The sequence below is a fragment of the Balaenoptera acutorostrata genome, chromosome 3, assembly GCF_949987535.1.
Source record: "Balaenoptera acutorostrata chromosome 3, mBalAcu1.1, whole genome shotgun sequence".
NCBI classification, from domain to species: Eukaryota; Metazoa; Chordata; class Mammalia; order Artiodactyla; family Balaenopteridae; genus Balaenoptera; species Balaenoptera acutorostrata.
This window is the reverse complement of record NC_080066.1, coordinates 180,709,204-180,730,100: the sequence shown is the minus strand read 5'-3', so window position 1 is coordinate 180,730,100 and position 20,897 is coordinate 180,709,204. Positions and strand designations below refer to the sequence as shown.

General features: G+C 43.6%; 1 protein-coding gene across 5 annotated transcripts in view; it reads right to left on the bottom strand.

Moving 5' to 3' along the window:
- Positions 1–20,880, bottom strand: part of TECPR2 (tectonin beta-propeller repeat containing 2) — a 107,238-nt gene extending 86,358 nt beyond the window's left edge. For 4 of the 5 annotated variants that reach the window (XM_057544294.1, XM_057544296.1, XM_007176185.2 and 1 more), the window contains exon 1: positions 20,730–20,880. The gene's annotated coding sequence lies outside the window, so the exon portion shown is untranslated. Of the gene's footprint in view, positions 1–20,230; positions 20,497–20,729 lie in introns of those variants that run through there. The other variant, XM_057544295.1, reaches the window with a different exon arrangement.
- Positions 20,881–20,897: the final 17 nt, after the last annotated feature.

The window sequence follows — 20,897 nt, the reverse complement described above, 5'->3', positions numbered from 1 at the left end:
CACATGCCGCAGAGCAACTAGGCCCGTGAGCCACAACTACTGAGCTTGCACGTCTGGAGCCTGTGTCCCGCAACAAGAGAGGCCGCGACAGTGAGAGGCCCGTGCACCGCGATGAAGAGTGGCCCCCGCTTGCCGCAACTAGAGAAAGCCCTCGCACAGAAACGAAGACCCAACACAGCCATAAATAAATAAATTAATTAATTAATTAAAAAAAAAAAAAACTACAGGGCTTCCCTGGCGGTGCAGTGGTAAGAGTCCGCCTGCCAATGCAGAGGAAACAGGTTCGATCCTTGGTCCAGGAAGATCTCACATGCCATGGAGCAACTAAGCCCATGTGCCACAACTACTGAGCTTGCGCTCTAGAACCTGCAAGCCACAACTACTGAAGCCCGCGCACCTAGAGCCCATGCTCCACAAGAGAAGCCACCACAATGAGAAGCCCGCGCACTGCAACAAAGAGCAGCCCCGCTCGCCGCAACCAGAGAAAGCCCACGTGCAGCAGCAAAGACCCAACTCAGCCAAAAATAAATAAATAAAATAAATAAATGTATTTTTAAAAAGTCTACAAACAATAAATGCTGGAGAGGGTGTGGAGCAAAGGGAACCCTCTTGCACTGTTGGTGGGAATGTAAATTGATACAGCCACTGTGGAGAACAGTATGGAGATTCCCTAAAAAACTAGAAATAGAACTACATATGACCCAGCAATCCCACTACTGAGCATATACCCTGAGAAAACCATAACTCAAAAGGACACATGTACCCCAACTGGTTCATTGCAGCACTGTTTACAATAGCCAGGACATGGAAACAACCTAAATGTCCAAAGACAGATGAATGAATAAAGAAGATGTGGTATATATATACAATGGAATATCACTCAGCCATAGAAAGGAATGAAGTTGGGTCATTTGTAGAGATGTGGATGGATCTAGAGTCTGTTATACAGAGTGAAGTAAGCCAGAAAGAGAAAAACAAATATTGTATATTAACGCATATATGTGGAATCTAGAAAAATGGTACAGATGAACCTATGTGCAGGGCAGGAATAGAGACGTAGACATAGAGAATGGACACGTGGACACAGGAGGGGAAGGGGTGGGTGGGACGAAATGGGAGATTAGAATTGACATAAATACACTAACATGCGTAAAATAGATAGCCTGTGGGAACTTGCTATAAAGCACAGGAAGCTCAACTCGGTGCTCTGTGATGACCTAGATGGGTGGGTTGGGAGGGGGTGGGAGGGAGGTCCAAGAGGGAGGGGATATATGTATGCATATAGCTGATTCACTTCATTGTACAGCAGAAACCAACACAACGTTGTAAAGCAATTATACTCTAATTTAAAAAAAAAAAACTTGGGCTTCCCTGGTGGTGCAGTGGTTGAGAATCTGCCTGCCAGTGCAGAGGACACGGGTTCGAGCCCTGGTCTGGGAGGATCCCACATGCCGCGGAGCAACTGGGCCCGTGAGCCACAATTGCTGAGCCTGCGCGTCTGGAGCCTGTGCTCCGCAACAAGAGAGGCCGCGATAGTGAGAGGCCCGCGCACCGCGATGAAGAGTGGCCCCCGCTTGCCGCAACTAGAGAAAGCCCTCACACAGAAACGAAGACCCAACGCAGCCATAAATAAATAAATAAATTAATTAATTAATTAAATAAAATAAATTAAAAAAACAAGGTGCTATAGAAGCACTTAAAAAAAAAAAAACTTTTACATAAGCTACTGAGGGCCAGAGGGTCGCAAGACTTGCTCAAGACCACACGGGCAAGACCTGAATCTAGGCCTTTGCCCTTCAAGGCCTCAGCCCTTTCCAAAGGACTCTCTATCACACCCCCACCCCCTGCTTCTCCTTCCCCACACATCCTCTTCCTCTGCTGCTGATGGCCATCTCTGCCTGGCCCCTCCACCACTGGTCTGTACGCCCAAGAGCACAGGCCACATTCACCTCACTTACCCCTCTAGCCCCTGGAACCTAGAAAAGGGTCAGGCACGTCGGAGGCACTAAGTATTAATTAATTTATTTTTTTATAAATTTATTTATTTTATTTATTTATGTATTTTTGGCTGCATTGGGACTTCGTTGCTGTGCGCGGGCTTTCTCTAACTGCTGAGAGCAGGGGCTACTCTTCGTTGCGGTGCGCGGGCTTCTTTTGTTGTGGAGCACGGGCTCTAGGTGCGCGGGCTTCAGTAGGTGCAATATGCGGGCTCAGTAGTTGTGCCTCACAGGTTCTAGAGCACAGGCTCAGCAGTTGTGGCGCATGGGCCTAGTTGCTCTGCAGCATGTGGGATCCTCCCGGACCAGGGCTCGAACCCGTGTCCCCTACATTGGCAGGCGGACTCTCAACCACTGCGCCACCAGGGAAGTCCCACACTAAGTATTTATTGAATAAATGAATGAGTTATAAAAAAGGAAAATCTGCAAGGAAGGAGTGAGTTCAAGAATGGAAAAGAGGGCTTCCCTGGTGGCGCAGTGGTTGAGAATCCGCCTGCCAATGCAGGGGACACGGGTTCGAGCCCTGGTCTGGGAGGATCCCACATGCCACGGAGCAACTAGGCCCGTGAGCCACAATTACTGAGCCTGCGCATCTGGAGCCTGTGCTCCGCAACAAGAGAGGCCACGATAGTGAGAGGCCCGCGCACCGCGATGAAGAGTGGCCCCCGCTTGCCACAACTACAGAAAGCCCTCGCACAGAAACGAAGACCCAACACAGCCATAAATAAATAAATAAATAAATAAATAAATAAATAAATAAATAAATAAATATTAAAAAAAAAAAAAAAAAAGAATGGAAAAGAAACAAAATATCATCTTTTCTCCAATATGGCCCCAGTTCAATGCTGGAATAAAAATCCTCTAGATCATTTTCAGACTCCTATTTCATTTGACAGCCACAATAGACAACACATACAGTGAAGCAGGCAGGGTAACTTACAAGCACCTTTCCTAAAGGTAAGCAAACAGTAATAAGTCCCTCTGCAATGGTCAAGAACATTAATATACCCTCTTTTAGCAGAAGTTGAAGCTCTGGGAGGTTCAGAAATTTGCCCAGGGTCATATAATTTTAAGTGGAATTTTGACGGTGAATGTTGATCCTGTCCATACAGCAGCATACTTCATAAATTTACAACTTTGTAAGGTCAAGACTGCCTTGGCTAAAATATATCCATGCTCCCCAATCTTTGGTTTGTACAAGTACTCCAGAGAGGTGGGCAAAACCCACATGACCCCGAAATCAAATGAAAATGAAACGGCTATCAGGCAAACACAAGCGAGAACAGCCGCAGTCAGACACCTTGGGAGAGCACGTAGATCATTGTAAGGAGGACACTAAAGCCAAACTAACAATGAAAATAGCAACAATGGTAACAGTGAACACTATTACTTAACGGAAACTGTTTTAGCGCACGAACTCATTAAATCCTCACAAAAAACCTCAGGAGGTTGGCACCACTGTTATCTCCACCTTACAGGCGAGAAATGTTCTCATTTCAACAGTTCCTCTCCAGCTTCAAGCAGAAGGGCATCACAGGAGCAGGAAAAGATGTACTTCCTTGATGCGTGTGTGCACACAAACACTGATGCACCATGATTTACGTGATTTTTTAAAATAAAATTTCATTTTTATAAAAGTTATAAATGTTCACTATCAAAAATGTAGCAATACAGAAAAGTACAAAGAATGAAATAAATGCCACTCATAATCCCATCATAGAGACATGTTACATATATAGATAGGGTATAGCTACATGTGTGTAAACACACACAGTTTTTCACTTAATAAATCATGAGCATTTGCCATGTCATTAAATACTTCCCTAGAATAAGATTTTTAGTGACCATATAAAAAAACTGCAGAGAACACGCTATATTCATAAACCAAGAGAACATGCTATATTCATAAACCAAGATTTTCTCAAAGTGTTTTAATTTCCACTTTAGCTGATGAGATCTCCTAGGAAGCAAGCAGAGGTACTAAGCACTTCACAAATGTCAGCTGATATTAATTCCTCCTTTAAAAGTCTTTTTCCTCAAAGTAGCTCTGTCAAATTATGACATTTAGATTTCAAAAACTCATTCCCTTGAACTGATACTATTCACTGAGAGTTCCATAATCTCTACACAGAAGGGGCTTTGAGATTGCAGTCTGGTTAGAAGGGGGCAGAGGACTTGCCTCGAAACTGCACTTGTAAAGCAGGCACACTAGTCTCACTTAGAAAATATGTTTATTTGAGGTGGCTTAGGCAGTATTAGAGGGTAATATGGAAGGTCAGAGTCTCTGGAACCATCTCCTTGGCACAATCAGTGATCATACAATCAAAAGCAACTTCAAATGTGTAAGAAGGGAGTGCAGGACTCGCTGGCCAAACTCCATTAAAAACTATCATAATTCTGTAGCAGGTAACAGACAGCACAATCAAATTTTGGATCAAAATTATTTAAGCTGAGGGCTTCCCTGGTGGCGCAGTGGTTGAGAATCTGCCTGCCAATGCAGGGAACACGGGTTCGAGCCCTGGTCTGGGAGATCCCACATGCCACGGAGCAACTAGGCCCGTGAGCCACAACTACTGAGCCTGCGCGTCTGGAGCCTGTGTCCCGCAACAAGAGAGGCCGCGATAGTGAAAGGCCCGCGTACCGCGATGAAGAGTGGCCCCCACTTGCTGCAACTAGAGAAAGCCCTCGCACAAAACGAAGACCCAACACAGCCAAAAATAAATAACTTAATTAATTAAAAAATCCTTCCCTCTAAAAAAAGAAAAAAAAATTATTTAAGCTGAAACCCTAGCATTCATCCATGATTTCTCCCTCTCCCTCACCCCTACAGTAATCCCTCACCTTGTTCCATCAGCTCTATGTCCTAACCTACCTCACAGTTGGCCCCTTCTCACCAACTCTGTGGCCCTGCCTGAGATAAAGCCAGTACACCTCTCACTTGGACCACTGCATTGTTCTCGTAACAACTGCTCTCCTGCTTCCACACCTGTCCCTGGAATCCAGATTCACACAGAGCAGTCAGAATAAGCTCTCTGACTTCAACAAAATTAAAAACTTTTGTGCTCCGAAGGACACCATCAAGAAAAGTAAAAAGACAACCCACAGAGAGAAAATACTTGTTAATCATACATCTGACAAAGGACTCGTATCCAGAATATATGAGAAATGCTTAAAACTTAATAATTAAAAGGTAATTTTTAAGTGGGCAACAGATCTGAATAGACATTTCTCCCCGGAAGACATACAAATGGCCAATAAGCACATGAAAAGATGCTCAATGTCATTAATCATCAGAGAAAATGCAAAACAAAACCACGAGATATCACTTCACACTCACTAGGATGGCTATAATCAAAAAGACAGATAAGTGTTAACAAGGATGTAGAGAAACTGGAACCCTCATACATTGTTGGTAGAAAATAAAATGTGGCAGTCACTGGCAGTTCCTCAAAAGGTTAAACATACAGTTACCATATGACCCAGTAATTCTACTCCTAGTTATATACCTAAGAGAAATGAAAACATATGTCTACACAAAAACTTGTATACAGAATTTCATATTACTATTCATAAAAGCCAAAAAGTAAAACAACCCAACTGTCCATCGACTGATGAATGGATAAACAAAACATGGTATATCCATGCAACTATTATTCAGCAATAAAAAGGAATGAAGTACTGATATATTATGCTACAATATGATGAACCTTGAAAACATTATGCTAAGTGAAAGAAACCAGACACGAAAGACCACACATTTGCATGATTCCATTTATATGAAACAGCAAATGGCCAGAATAAGCAAATCTATAGACAGAAAGTACAGCAATGATTGCCTGAAGCCGAGAGAAGAGAGTGAGGGTGGGGATGACTGCTAAAGGGTATGGTGTTTCTTTTTAGGGTGGTATGTCCTAAAACTGATTGTTGCATAACTCTGTGAATATACTAAAAAACACTGAATTGTACACCTTGAGTGGTTAATATATATGGTATGTGAAATCTCAATGAAGCTATTAGCCCAAAAAATCAAACAAAAAAAAACCCCAAAAACAAAACAAAACAAAAAAAGTAGAATCAGCTCTCCAACATGCATTCATGACAAAAACTTCAGTAAACCAGAAACAGAGGGGAACTTCCTCAACCTGATAAGGAATATCTACAAAAAAAACCCAACAACTAACATCATACTTAATGTTGAGAAACTCAGAGCTTCCCCAACTGGGCTTCCCTGGTGGCGCAGTGGTTAAGAATCCACCTCCCATGCAGGGGACACGGATTCGAGCCCTGGTCCAGGAAGATCCCACATGCCGCGGAGCAACTAAGCCCGTGTGCCAAAACTGCTGAGCCTGCGCTCTAGAGCCCATGTGCCACAACTACTGAAGCCCATGCGCCTAGAGCCCGTGCTCCACAACGAGAAGGCACCGCAATGAGAAGCCCGCACACCAAAACAAAGAGTAGTCCCCGCTCAACACAACTAGAGAAAGCCCACGCGCAGCAATGAAGACCCAATGCAGCCAAAAATAAAAAATAAATAAGTAAATAAAAAAATGAAAAAAAAAAAGCTTCCCCAACTAAGATCAGGTACAAAGCAAGGATGTCCCCCTCTCACCACTCCTTTTCAACACTTACTGGAAGTTCCAATTAATGCAATAAGACAAGGAAATAAAAGGTATACAGATTGGGAAGGAAGAAATAAAACTATGTTTGTGGATGACATGTTCATCTATGTAGAAAATCTGAAAGAATCAATAAAAAAACTTCTGAAACTAATAGGCAATTATAGCAAGGTTTCAGGATACAAGATTAATATACAAAAGTCAATCACTTTCCTATATACCAGCTATGAACAAGTGGAATTTTAAATTAAAAACACAGTATCGGTCTGGGCAAGATGGCGGAAGAGTAAGACGCGGAGATCACCTTCCTTCCCACAGATACAGTAGAAATACATCTACACGTGGAACTGCTCCTACAGAACACCCACTGGACGCTGGCAGAAGACGTCAGACCTCCCAAAAGGCAAGAAAATCCCCACGTACTTGGGTAGGGCAAAAGAAAAAAGAAACAACAGAGACAAAAGAATAGGGACCAGACCTGCACCAGTGGGAGGGAGCTGTGAAGGAGGAAAGGTTTCCACACACTAGGAGCCCCTTCGCGGGCAGAGACTGCGGGTGGCGGAGGGGGGAGCTTCGGAGCCACGGAGGAGAGCGCAGCCACAGGGGTGCGGAGGGCAAAGAGGAGAGATTCTCGCACGGAGGATCGGTGCTGAGTAGCGCTCACCGGCCCGAGAGGCTTGTCTGCTCAGCCGCCGGGGCGGGCGGGGGCTGGGAGCTGAGGCTCCGGCTTCGGTGCTAGCCGGGAGGGAGTCCGGGAAAAAGTCTGCAGCTGCTGAAGAGGCAAGAGACTTTTTCTTGCCTCTTTGTTTCATGGCGCGCGCAAGGAGAGGGGATTCAGAGTGCCGCCTAAACCAGCTCCAGAGACGGGCGCGAGCCGCGGCTATCAGCGCAGACCCCAGAGGCAGGCGTGAGCCGCGGCCATCAGCGCGGACCCCAGAGGCGGGCGCAAGCTGCGGCTATCAGTGCGGACCCCAGAGACGGGCAGGAGACGCTAAGGCTGCTGCTGCCGCCACCAAGAAGCCTGTGTGCGAGCACAGGTCACTCTCCACACCGCCCCTCCGGGGAGCCGGTGCAGCCCGCCACTGCCAGGGTCCCGTGATCCGGGGACAACTTCCCCAGGAGAACGCCCGGCGCGCCTCAGGCTGCTGCAACGTCACGCCGGCCTCTGCCGCCGCAGGCTCGCCCCGCATCCGTACCCCTCCCTCCCACCGTCCTGAGTGAGCCAGAGCCCCCGAAGCAGCTGCTCCTTTAACCCCGTCCTGTCTGGGCGGGGAACAGACGCCCTCAGGCGACCTACACGCAGAGGCGGGTCCAAATCCAAAGCTGAACCCCAGGAGCTGTGCGAACAGGGAAGAGAAAGGGAAATCTCTCCCAGCAGCCTCAGGAGCAGCGGATTAAAGCTCCACAAACACCTTGATGTGCCTGCCTCTGTTGAACACGTGAATAGACAACGAATCAGCCCAAATTCAGGAGGGGGACTCTGGGAGCAGGAGATATTAATTCTTCCCCTTTTCCTTTTTTTTGTGAGTGTATATGTGTATGCTTCTGGGTGAGATTTTGTCTGCACAGCTTTGCTTTCACCATTAGTCCTAGGGTTAGGTCCATCCATTTTTTGGGGGTTTTTTTTTGTTTTTTTTTTTGTTTTTTTACTTAAAAAAATTTTTTTCCTAATAAATGTTTTCTTAATAATTTTTTCCTTATTTTCTATTTTTAGAAATTAAAAAAATTTTTAATAAGTTTTTTCATATTTTTTATTTTAAAAATTAATTTTTTTTCTTATAAAAAATTAATAAATCTATTTTTAAATATTAAAAAAAATTTTTTCTTAATAATTTTTTCTTAATAATTTTTTTCTTATTTTTTATTATAATAGCTTTATTTTATTTTATTTTATCCTCTTTCTTTCTTTCTATTTTTTTCTCCCTTTTATTCTGAGCCGTGTGGATGAAAGGCTCTTGGTGCTCCAGCCAGGCATCAGGGCTGTGCCTCTGAGGCGGGAGAGCCAACTTCAGGACACTGGTCCACAAGAGACCTCCCAGCTCCATGGAATACCAAATGGCGAAAATCTCTCAGAGATCTCCATCTCAACATCAAGACCCAGCTTCACTCAACGACCAGCAAGCTACAGTGCTGGACACCCTATGCCAAACAACTAGCAAGACAGGAACACAGCCCCATCCATTAGCAGAGTGGCTGCCTAAGATCATAATAAGGCCACAGACACCCCAAAACACACCACCAGACGTGGACGTGCCCACCAGAAAGACAAGATCCAGCCTCATCCACCAGAACACAGGCACTAGTTCCCTCCACCAGGAAGCCTACACAACCCACTGAACCAACCTTAGCCACTGGGGACAGATACCAAAAACAACGGGAACTACGAACCTGCAGCCTGTGAAAAGGAGACCCCAAACACAGTAAGATAAGCAAAATGAGAAGACAAAAAAACACACAGCAGGTGAAGGAGCAGGGTCAAAACACACCAGACCTAACAAATGAAGAGGAAATAGGCAGTCTACCTGAAAAAGAATTCAGAATAATGATAGTAAAGATGATCCAAAATCTTGGAAATAGAATAGACAAAATGCAAGAAACATTTAACAAGGACGTAGAAGAACTAAAGAGGAACCAAGCAATGATGAAAAACACAATAAATGAAATTAAAAATACTCTAGACAGGATCAATAGCAGAATAACTGAGGCAGAAGAACGGATAAGTGACCTGGAAGATAAAATAGTGGAAATAACTACTGCAGAGCAGAATAAAGAAAAAATAATGAAAAGAACTGAGGACAGTCTCAGAGACCTCTGGGACAACATTAAACACACCAACATTCGAAATATAGGGGTCCCAGAAGAAGAAGAGAAAAAGAAAGGGACTGAGAAAACATTTGAAGAGATTATAGTTGAAAACTTCCCTACTATGGGAAAGGAAATAGTTAATCAAGTCCTGGAAGCACAGAGAGTCCCATACAGGAAAAATCCAAGGAGAAACACGCCAAGACACATATTAATCAAACTATCAAAAGTTAAATATAAAGAAAACATATTAAAAGCAGCAAGGGAAAAACAACAAATGACACACAAGGGAATCCCCATAAGGTTAACAGCTGATCTTTCAGCAGAAACTCTGCAAGCCAGAAGGGAGTGGCAGGATATACTTAAAGTCATGAAGGAGAAAAACCTACAACCAAGGTTACTCTACCCAGCAAGGATCTCATTCAGATTTGATGGAGAAATTAAAACCTTTACAGACAAGCAAAAGCTGAGAGAGTTCAGAACCACCAAACCAGCTTTACAACAAATGCTAAAGGAACTTCTCTAGGCAAGAAACACAAGAGAAGGAAAACACCTACAATAACAAACCCAAAATATTTAAGAAAATGGGAATAGGAACATACATATCAATAATTACCTTAAATGTAAATGGATTAAATGCTCCCACCAAAAGACACAGACTGGCTGAATGGATACAAAAACAAGACCCGTATATATGCTGTCTACAAGAGACCCACTTCAGACCTAGAGACACATACAGACTGAAAGTGAGGGGATGGAAAAAGATATTCCATGCAAATGGAAATCAGAAGAAAGCTGGAGTAGCAATTCTCATATCAGACAAAATAGACTTTAAAATAAAGACTATTACAAGAGACAAGGAAGGACACTATATAATGATCAAGGGATCGATCCAAGAGGAAGGTATAACAATTGTAAATATTTATGCACCCAACATAGGAGCACCTCAATACATAAGGCAAATACTAACAGCCATAAAAGGGGAAATCGACAGTAACACAATCATAGTAGGGGACTTTAACACCCCACTTTCACCAATGGACAGATCATCCAAAATGAAAATAAATAAGGAAACACAAGCTTTAAATGATACATTAAACAAGATGGACTTAATTGATATTTATAGGACATTCCACCCAAAAACAACAGAATACACATTTTTCTCAAGTGCTCATGGAACATTCTCCAGGATAGATCATATCTTGGGTCACAAATCAAGCCTTGGTAAATTTAAGAAAATTGAAATCGTATCAAGTATCTTTTCCGACCACAACGCTATGAGACTAGATATCAATTACAGGAAAAGATCTGTAAAAAATACAAACACATGGAGGCTACACAATACACTACTTAATAACGAAGTGATCATTGAAGAAATCAAAGGGGAAATCAAAAAATACCTAGAAACAAATGACAATGGAGACACGACGACCCAAAACCTATGGGATGCAGCAAAAGCAGTTCTAAGAGGGAAGTTTATAGCAATACAAGCCTACATCAAGAAACAGGAAACATCTCAAATAAACAACCTAACCTTGCACCTAAAGCAATTAGAGAAAGAAGAGCAAAAAAACCCCAAAGCTAGCAGAAGGAAAGAAATCATAAAGATCAGATCAGAAATAAATGAAAAAGAAATGAAGGAAACAATAGCAAAAATCAATGAAACTAAAAGCTGGTTCTTCGAGAAGATAAACAAAATTGATAAACCATTAGCCAGACTCATCAAGAGAAAAAGGGAGAAGACTCAAATCAATAGAATTAGAAATGAAAAAGGAGAAGTAACCACTGACACTGCAGAAATACAAACGATCATGAGAGATTATTACAAGCAACTCTATGCCAATAAAATGGACAACCTGGAAGAAATGGACAGATTCTTAGAAATGCACAACCTACCGAGACTGAACCAGGAAGAAATAGAAAATATGAACAGACCAATCACAAGCACTGAAATTGAAACTGTGATTAAAAACCTTCCAACAAACAAAAGCCCAGGACCAGGTGGCTTCACAGGCGAATTCTATCAAACATTTAGAGAAGAGCTAACACCTATCCTTCTCAAACTCTTCCAAAATATTGCAGAGGGAGGAACACTCCCCAACTCATTCTACGAGGCCACCATCACCCTGATACCAAAACCAGACAAAGATGTCACAAAGAAAGAAAGCTACAGGCCAATATCACTGATGAACATAGATGCAAAAATCCTCAACAAAATACTAGCAAACAGAATCCAACAGCCCATTAAAAGGATCATACACCATGATCAAGTGGGGTTTATTCAAGGAATGCAAGGATTGATTCTTCAATATACGCAAATCAATCAACGTGATATATCATATTAACAAATTGAAGGAGAAAAACCATATGATCATCTCAATAGATGCAGAGAAAGCTTTCGACAAAATTCAACACCCATTTATGATAAAAGCCCTGAAGAAAGTAGGCATAGAGGGAACTTTCCTCAACATAATAAAGGCCATATATGACAAACCCACAGCCAACATTGTCCTCAATGGTGAAAAACTGAAACCATTTCCACTAAGATCAGGAACAAGAAAAGGTTGCCCACTCTCACCACTATTATTCAACATGGTTTTGGAAGTGTTAGCCACAGCAATCAGAAAAGAAAAAGAAATAAAAGGAATCCAAATAGGAAAAGAAGAAGTAAAGCTGTCACTGTTTGCAGATGACATGATACTATACATAGAGAATCCTAAAGATGCTACCAGGAAACTACTAGAGCTAATCAATGAATTTGGTAAAGTAGCAGGATACAAAATTAATGCACAGAAATCTCTTGCATTCCTATATACCAATGATGAAAAATCTGAAAGTGAAATTAAGAAAACACTCCCATTTACCATTGCAACAAAAAGAATAAAATATCTAGGAATAAACCTACCTAAGGAGACAAAAGACCTGTATGCAGAAAATTATAGGACACTGATGAAAGAAATTAAAGATGATACAAATAGATGGAGAGATATACCATGTTCTTGGATTGGAAGAATCAACATTGTGAAAATGACTCTACTACCCAAAGCAATCTACAGATTCAATGCAATCCCTATCAAACTACCACTGGCATTTTTCACAGAACTAGAACAAAAAATTTCACAATTTGTATGGAGACACAAAAGACCCCGAATAGCCACAGCAATCTTGAGAACGAAAAATGGAGCTGGAGGAATCAGGCTCCCTGACTTCAGACTATATTACAAAGCTACAGTAATCAAGACAGTTTGGTACTGGCACAAAAACAGAAATATAGATCAATGGAACAGGATAGAAAGCCCAGAGATAAACCCACGCACATATGGTCACCTTATCTTCGATAAAGGAGGCAAGCATATACAGTGGAGAAAAGATAGCCTCTTCAATAAGTGGTGCTGGGAAAATTGGACAGGTACATGTAAAAGTATGAAATTAGAACACTCCCTGACATCATATACAAAAATAAAATCAAAATGGATTAAAGACCTAAGTGTAAGGCCAGACACTATCAAACTCTTAGAGGAAAACATAGGCAGAACACTCTATGACATAAATCACAGCAAGATCCTTTTTGACCCAGCCCCTAGAGAAATGGAAATAAAAACACAAATAAACAAATGGGACCTAATGAAACTTAAAAGCTTTTGCACAGCAAAGGAAACCATAAACAAGACCAAAAGACAACCCTCAGAATGGGAGAAAATATTTGCAAATGAAGCAACTGACAAAGGATTAATCTCCAAGATTTACAAGCAGCTCATGCAGCTCAATAACAAAAAAACAAACAACCCAATCCAAAAATGGGCAGAAGACCTAAATAGACATTTCTCCAAAGAAGATATACAGATGGCCAACAGACACATGAAAGAATGCTCAACATCATTAATCATTAGAGAAATGCAAATCAAAACTACAATGAGGTATCATCTCACACCGGTCAGAATGGCCATCATCAAAAAATCTAGAAACAATAAATGCTGGAGAGGGTGTGGAGAAAAGGGAACACTCTTGAACTGTTGGTGGGAATGTAAAAAAAAAATTGATACAGCCACTATGGAGAACAGTATGGAGGTTCCTTAAAAAACTAAAAATAGAACTACCATACGACCCAGCAATCCCACTACTGGGCATATACCCTGAGAAAACCATAATTCAAAAAGAGTCATGTACCAAAATGTTCATTGCAGCTCTATTTACAATAGCCAGGACATGGAAGCAACCTAAGTGTCCATCATCGGATGAAGGGATAAAGAAGATGTGGCACATATATACAATGGAATATTACTCAGCCATAAAAAGAAATGAAATGGAGGTATTTGTAATGAGGTGGATGGAGTTAGAGTCTGTCATACAGAGTGAAGTAAGTCAGAAAGAGAAAAACAAATATTGTATATTAACGCATATATATGGAATCTAAGGGAAAAAAAGAAAAAAAAAGGTCATGAAGAACCTAGTGGCAAGACGGGAATAAAGACACAGACCTACTAGAGAATGGACTTGAGGATATGGGGAGTGGGAGGGGTGCGATGTGACAGGGTGAGAGAGTGGCATGGACATATACACACTACCAAACGTAAAACAGATAGCTAGTGGGAAGCAGCCGCATAGCACAGGGAGATCAGCTCGGTGCTTTGTGACCACCTAGAGGGGTGGGATAGGGAGGGTGGGAGGGAGGGAGATGCAAGAGGGAAGAGATATGGGAACATATGTATATGTATAACTGATTCACTTTGTTATAAAGCAGAAACTAACACACCATTGTAAAGCAATTATACTTCAATAAAGATGTTTAAAAAAAGGAAAAAAAAAACACAGTATCATTTACATTTGCATCCCCCCAAACAAAATACTTAGGTATAAATCTAACAAAATATGTAAAGAGCTATACAAGGAAAAGTATAAAACTCACATGAACAAAATCAAAGAACAACTAAGTAAACAGAGATATCCCATGTTCACAGATAAGAAAATTCAATATTGTTAAGATGTCAATTCCTCCCAACTGGATGTACAGATTCAGTGTAATCCCAATGAGTTATTTTGTGGATACCAACAAAATAATTCTAAAGTTTGTATAGAGAGACAAAAGACCCAAAATAGCCAACACAATATTGAAGGAGAAAAACAAAGTTAGAGGACTGATACTATCCAACTGCAAAACTTATTATAAAGCATCAATTATCAAGACAGTGTGGTACTGGCAAAAGAACAAATGGATCAACAGAACAGAAGAGAAAGCCCAGATATAGACCCACATAAATACAGCCAGCTGATCTCTGACAAAGGAGCAAAGGCAAAACAGTGGAGCAAAGACAGCCTTTTCAACAAATGGCGCTGGAACAACTGGACATCCACATATAAAAAAGTGAATATAGGCATAGACTTTTCACAAAAATTAACTCAAAATGTATCACAGGGACTTCCCTAGTGGCACAGTGGTTAAGAATCCACCAGCCAATGCAGGGGACATGGGCTCCATCCCTGGTCCGGGAAGATGCCACATGTCACGGAGTAACTAAGCCCATGAGCCACAACTACTGAAGCCCGAGCGCCTAGAGCCCGTCCTCCGCAACAAGAGAAGCCACCGCAATGAGAAGTCTAAGCACCTCAATGAAGAGTAGGCCCCACTCGGCAACTAGAGAAAGCCCGCGCGCAGCAACGAAGACCAAACGCAGCCAAAAAAAAAGGATCACAGACCTAAATGTACAGCACAAAAGCTATAAAACTTCTAGAAGGCAATATAGGAGAAAACCCAGATGACCTTGGGTATGGTGATGACATTTTAAATAATATCACCAAAGGCGGGCTTCCTTGGTGGCGCAGTGGTTAAGAATCCGCCTGCCATTGCAGGGGACAAGGGTTCGAGCCCTGGTCCGGGAAGATCCCACATGTTGCGGAGCAACTAAGCCCGTGCGCCACAACTACTGAGCCTGCGCTCTAGAGCCCACGAGCCACAACTACTGAGCCCACGTGCCATAACTACTGAAGCCCGCGTGCCTAGAGCCTGTGCTCCGCAACAAGAGAAGCCACCACAGTGAGAAGCCCGCGCACCGCAACGAAGAGTAGCCCCCGCTCGCCGCAACTAGAGAAAGCCCGTGCCCGGCAATGAAGACCCAACACAGCCAAAAATAAATAAATTAATTAAATAAAAAAATCACCAAAGGCATGATCCATGAAAGAAGTAACTGATAAGCTAGACTTCATTAAAACTTAAAACTTCTGCTCTGCAAAATACAATGTCAAATGAAGGAGAAGACAAGCCACAGATGGGGAGAAAAACTGCAAAACTTACCTATCTGATAAAGGGCTGTTATCCAAAATATACAAAGAACTTTTAAAACTCAACAACCCAATTAAAATACGGGCCAAAGATCTTAATAAACACCTCACCAAAGAAGACATACAGATGTCAAATAAGTCTTATGAAAAGATGCTCCACATCATATGTCATCAGGAGAATGCAAATTAAAACGAGATACCACCACACACCTAGTAGAATGGCCAAAATCTGGAACACTGACAACACCAAATGCTGGTGAGAATGTGGAGCAACAGGAACTCTCATTCATTGCTGGTGGGGATGCAAAATGGTACAGCCGCTTAGGAAGAAAATTTGAAGGTTTCTTACAAAACTAAACATAATCTTACCATATGATCCAGCAGTTGCAGCCCTTGGTACTTATCTAAAGGAGTTCAAAACTTATGCCCACACAAAACCTTCACCAGGATGTTTACAACATCTTTATTCATTATTGTAAAAATCTGGAAGCAACTAGCACTTTAGTAAGTGAATGAATAAACTTTGGTACATCCAGACACTAGAATATTATTCAGCACTACAAAGAAATGGGCTATCAAACCATGAAAAGACATGGAGGAACTTGAAGTGCACATTACTAAGTGAAAGAAGGCAATCTGAAAAGGCTGCATGCTATATAATTCCAACTCTGTAACCTTCTGGAAAAGGCAAAGCTATGGAGACAGTAAAACGATCAGTGGTTGCCAGGGTTTGTGTGGGGGAGGGGAAGGGATAAGTAGGCAGAGCACAGAGGATTTTTAGGGCAATAAAAATACTAACACCATAAAGATGGATACATGTCACTACACATTTGCCGAATCCTACAGAACGCACAACACCAACTCTAAGGTGAACGATGGACTCTGGGTGATTATGCTGTATCAGTGCAGGTTCATCAGTTGTAACAAATGCCCCACTCTGGTGGGAGATGCTGATAAGGGGGAGGCCATGCATGCGGGTGGGGCAGGGAGTATACGGAAAATCTCTGTAGCTTCCCCTCAGTTTTGCTGTGAACCTAAAACTGCTCTGAAAAAAAGTGTTTAAAAAAAAAAAAAGTTCTTTGAAAGAGAAATGGCTGGATCTCATACCACTCACCCTATTCAACATTCTACAGTGGTTCCCCAGTGCTCTGAGAATAACCAAATACCTTTCTGTGGCCTACAGGCCATGTGGTCTGACCCCTTCCTGGCTCCCCCATCACATCTCCACCTCTCTCCACTCATCCCCCAAGCTCTAGCTCCACTGGCCCACTCTTCCCTCCTCAGGCTTCAGAACTGACTATTCCCCCTACGATCGTTCATCTCTCTCCACACACCAGGCTTCAGAAAGGCCTTCCCTGATCAGATCACTTACAGTATCCATCACTCCCCTCTTCCTTCTAACATATCATCCTGTTTATGTCCTTCATAATTCTCATCACAACCTTTAATTACTTTATTTGATAAACAGTTTAATGATCATCTCTCTCATGAGAATGTAAACAACATAAATTCTCTCGTTTACCAATGAAAAGGCTCATACGTAACACTATCTTTGGCACGGAGTAGATGTTCAATAAAGATTTGTTGAATGAATAAATAAAATGTTAACTTCAGGTCTTACAGCAAAAGAATATTCTCAATCCAATCTTTAAAATCAATAATGCTTCCCTGGTCCTGAATATTTCCATTAAAAATACAAAACATCAGGGCTTCCCTGGTGGCGCGGTGGTTGAGAATCCGCCTGCTAATGCAGGGGACACGGGTTCGAGCCCTGCTCTGGGAAGATCCCACATGCCGCGGAGCAGCTGGGCCCGTGAGCCACAATTACTGAGCCTGCGCGTCTGGAGCCTGTGCTCCGCAACAAGAGAGGCCGCGACAGTGAGAGGCCCGCGCACCGCGATGAAGAGTGGCCCCCACTTGCCACAACTAGAGAAAGCCCTCGCACAGAAACGAAGACCCAACACAGCCATAAATAAATAAATAAACAAATACTTTAAAAAAAAAAAATACAAAACATCAAAACACTCTTCTTTGAGGCAGGATAATTCTCTCCCCCATTAGCACCACAATCCCATACACCTGGAAGGTGGGAGCTGACTTTCACACTGACTGATAGCACCCAAATGCCTGATGGGCAGTTTTTAAAAATTGGAGCTAGGACTAATAACACATAGTCTAAATCATCTACTTAGTACAGCGATCGGAAGTTGCCAGAGCACCCTGACAACTCTAATGGTTTAAGGGTTCTCTCCAAAATCTCTAGGAAGTGACAGTCAGTCACTCCCTGTTGTACAGTCTTTTTTTTTTTTTTAACATCTTTATTGGCGTACAATTGCTTTACAATGGTGTGTTAGTTTCTGCTGTATAACAAAGTGAATCAGCTATACGTATACACATGTCCCCATATCTCCTCCCTCTTGTGTCTCCCTCCCATACAGTCTATTTTTGAAGTCTGGCTACAACATCCACTGTTCTTTTAAATGTTAAAATCTTATGGCTGAACATAATGAGATGGAGGCAGTCATTTATCTTCCAGATGAAGTTTTGTCACTTTTCTGATCCCAAGCCCGCCGGCGAGCCAGTGCTCAGTCTAAAGCCTGACGACAGCGTGAAGCTGAGCAGTTCAACAAACCAGTCTGCGTCCAGCTTCATCTCAGGCCACTCTTCCCTCCACATACTCCACACTGCAGCCACCACAGTCCCGGAACACACCGCGACCTGTGTGTCTCTGCAAAGTCCCTTTCGTTCCTTCCCCATCCCCCACACACATCTTGTAAGAACAAGTTCTCCACAGGAAGCCTTCAGCCTCCCTCGGACACTCAGTTGGTCTTTCTCTGCTTTCACGGAACGCTTTGCGGGCAGTTATCACACAGCACCATCATGATTTGTTCTCTATCTTCCTCAATGGCTTCTTTCTACTCTTCATCTACAGCCTGTTCATCCACAAATTTGCAGCGCTTCAAAAGACCAATGGGGAGTGTGGTACAATCAACGCTCAACACATATTTGTTGAATTAATCTCCCTCAAAACACTGTGCCAGAATTCCCCAAGTATGACAGAACAAAATATAAATAGCCACTCTACCTCAGTTACATCCATCATTATGCAAAACTTCACTGGTCTTTTATGTCTGGATCCAAAGAATATGTTCATTTAAAATTGACACACACTTTGAACAACAGCTCACTTCCACCTCAGCAGTTCACGGAGCGATCAACTACTCCCTCTGGATTCTATCAAGCTCCTTGAGCTCCACTGTATCTAGAAATCTCTCCATGCTCGACTCCGAAGCTTGTCTTCATTATGTGTGTAACTGTTTCCTCATCTGTTCTTCACTTATTCTAAGTTTAATCAACTGCTCTGCCTGACGCCTGTTTCCTTCCCTTTTTCCTCATTAAGTTCCAGGAGCCATTTTGTTCAAACTACATAGAAGCTAATATGAAGTGAGACTTTCCTCAAACTTGAAGTGTAATTTCTCTAAGAGAAAACTGAAAACAAATCCAGTAGGAGCCAGTCTTCTATTGAAAAAGACAATGTGACAACAAAATAACTTAAACCTAACAAAAGCTACTTACTAGTCACTCCTTCCGAAGGGGACTTTCCTTGTCCCACCACCAGTCTCCAAGCCAGTCCTGAAAACTCAAACAGAGCATCCCCTGTATCTATGCCTGCTGGTTCTCAAGTGTGAAAGTTCCCTGAGGGCAGGGACTGGGTCTGGCTGGTCCACCACAGCATTCCTAGAAGCTGGTACTGTGGCTGGCATACAACAGGCCCCAAATAACTATCTGCTGAATGAACCAACAAGAGATGTTGGCAAAAAAAAAAAAAAAAGGCAAGGTCAGAGTTTTATCAAGGTACATTGTAGCTGGGTGAGAGAAAGTACAAAATGCTGCTGCAGCTCCTTGCAGGAGTCACTGGTGACCACAAGGGCTACAGTGGCTTTATTCCCAGATTCTGCCCAGGCTGGGATCTGGGTTTGGGGATTTCCAGAACTCCTTTCCTTAAAGTTCTCAAGACCTTGGCTACAAGGAGGAAGTCAACCCCAAGGGCAACTGATCACTCCAGCAGATAAGGCAAAGGTACATCCATGCTGGTACCCCAAACTCTGCCTACAAATGTTAACAGAAGCAACAGAACAGAATAAAATTCCTGAATCTCAGCGAGAGAGTGAGGAAGAACAAAGAGCAGGGAGGAGAAAAGGAAGTAGGGTATGCGGGTAAGGAGAGCAGGGGCTAGCCTTTACTGAAATGGACCGCGTGCCAGGCACGGTGCTGAGCAATTCACACGCACTGACCCGTTTAATCCTTCCACCAAGCCAGAGCTAGAAACTATTACCATCCCTACATTACTGATGATGAACATGAAGTTTAGTGAGACATCACTTGCCCTGAGCACACAGCTAGGAAGGGGCAGCGCTGTGAGCCGCGTCTGATTCCAGGGTACCCCACTCTTCAACCTGCACTCACTATTCTGCCTCTGAGGCCTTAAGGCAGGACTGGGAGACAAGTCGTTCATTTATCCATTTAATGAACACTTACTGAGCACCTACTGGGTACATGCCAAGGCGTGGTGCCAGGCGCTGGTGGGTGGATGAAGGGACGGGGACTGAGAAGTTCGGGGGATAGGACGCAGCGCCAATCATAAGACCACGGAGCTCGGCGCCTCGGGCCGGCGGCGCAAAGGGGATGCGAGGGTGCGGCACAGGGGAGGGAAGGCGCGGAAGGGGAAGGGCGAGCGAGCCGGGTCGCGTGGGGCGGAGGGCCCGCGGGAGGCGTCGGCAGACCCGCGGCGCCCAGGAGGGGTGGGCGACGACTACTCCCTCGGCGGACTGCCGGCTTCTGCCGGGCAGGCAGCGTGGCGCTTCGTGTGCCAGGGCATTCGGCCTCGGCCATCCGGCGCGGGCGAGACGGAGTCCGGGAAAGGGGGCGAAACGGGCAGTGAGACCCTGAGGCGAGGGAGGGTGGCCCAGGGGCTGCGTGAGCGGCGGCGGGAAGGCCGAGGGAGGGGCGCGGGGCCGGGCGGCGTCGCGGGACTCACCTCCCGCTGCAGCCCCTCCGGACTCTTCGGCCCCGCCGGGCCGGAGGAGGCGGGGATGAACTCCGAACCGCGGGGGCTGCCGGGAGCCCGTTCCCTGGGCAACGGGGCCGGCACCGACGAGCAGCAGCTGGCTCCGCCGGCGGCTAGAGCGGCAGAGCCTCGGGAGGG